This window comes from Octopus bimaculoides, chromosome 13 (genome assembly GCF_001194135.2).
Source record: "Octopus bimaculoides isolate UCB-OBI-ISO-001 chromosome 13, ASM119413v2, whole genome shotgun sequence".
NCBI lineage: Eukaryota > Metazoa > Mollusca > Cephalopoda > Octopoda > Octopodidae > Octopus > Octopus bimaculoides.
The window spans coordinates 58,907,518-58,909,236 of NC_068993.1; the positions used below are offsets into that span (position 1 = coordinate 58,907,518).

Sequence of the window (1,719 nt, forward strand, 5' to 3'; positions counted from 1 at the left end):
TATATATATATATATATATATATATATATATATATGTATATATGCATGTATATGTGTGTGTATAGCCCATGCCAGCATGGGCAACAGACGTTAAATAATGATGATGATGATGATTGTGTGTGTGTGTATGTATATACATTTCATTAATGAGAGAGATGGAGGATACAAGAATGTTTATTGATCAAATACCCAATGAACACTGAGTAGGTGAACGTGCTTTATTGGTAAACTACCAGGTTTATATAGTCCGATTTATGAACTAATATATATATATGTCAGTGTGTGTGTGTATGTATACATACATATATATATATATATATATATATATACATATATATGTGTGTGTGTGTGCATGTGCATGGTGTGGGGTGACCTGCATTGTTTGGAATTAAGATATTCTATTCAATACATAGCACTTGAAGACAAGCTATACAATAAAATCACCTGTTCACATTTCCTAGGTATTCTGTAGATGATTGAGTTTACTTCAGACAAATTGTGAAACGAAATGTTCTCACTAAATTGGCAAGGTACCAAATGTAATCTTGAACTACACGCAATCAAAATGAAGAGAATATTTGATTATAAGTTCTTGCCAGCTAAGTACAATACTTTATGGTTCCCACCTCGGTTTTTGACCGTGACAAAGAACACAGAGATGCTCATAATATTTTGGCTACCATCCTGGATGTCTCGGACAATTTCTATAAGGTTTTGGTACAGCATAAAGGATGCCAAACTAGCTTTATATCAATCAGATCACAGTTGTCTGTCTGTTAGAAATCTGTGTTAGCATTGGAAAGTATTTTGATGGCTAAACGAATGTTGCTCAAGTCGGCTGTAACACAACGATGTATGAGAAGAGTGCAATGTTTGAGACAATGTGTTAAAGTAAGAAGTGTTCTTTTTCTGTTATGAAAATTGTTCTGTGCAATTCGAAGTGTCATTCAAATTTAGACTAGCGCTATAAATAGAAGACCAAAAATATTGCAATGGCCACCATCATTCTTTTAACCCTTTGACATTCAGATTTCCCTGTTGTATGTAACGCTTACTTATTCACATTGCTCTGAGTTAATCATGCATTATAGGCACCGGGTTGACGGTGCGGTAAGAAGCTTGCTTTCCAACCACATGGTTCTGGGTTCAATCCCACTGTGTGGGCAAGTGTTTTCTGCTATAGCTCCTGGCTGAACAAAGGCTTTTGAGGGAAAAAGGTAGATGAGAATAGAATGAAGCTTGTTGTATATATGTATATATATTTATATGTGTGTGTGTGTGCATCGTCATTGTCGTTGTTTAACATCCGCTTTCCATACTGGTATGGGTTGGACGGTTTGACTCCTGAACATACAACAATACAAACCATAAACCGTATCATTCAGTCTGCTGTTGAATCCATAAACACATATAAAATATCCAAGCGTATATATTTTTTCACCTCTGAAGATATTATGCTCAAGTCATATAAATATAAATTTAACATTTACTGAGTATAAATTGAAACAACTGTAAGTGAAGACGATTAATTTGCTGTTAATAATAAAGGACGGCGGAACAAAATAAGATGCTTTCCTTCACAACCTTGCTACGAAGCAAGGTGGTCTGTCAGAAACTCTGAATTTAAGATAGAAAGAGAACACATATAAAAAAATGCACACACATAATGTGTGTGTGTGAATATATATATATATATATATATATATATATATATATATA

The 1,719-nt window shown here is 33.9% G+C and overlaps 1 protein-coding gene across 1 annotated transcript in view; it reads left to right on the forward strand.

Moving 5' to 3' along the window:
• Positions 1–1,719, forward strand: part of LOC106876689 (protocadherin Fat 1) — a gene marked incomplete at its 3' end in the record, with an annotated part of 182,635 nt that overhangs the window by 132,575 nt on the left and 48,341 nt on the right. The gene's annotated exons all lie outside the window — the stretch shown is intronic.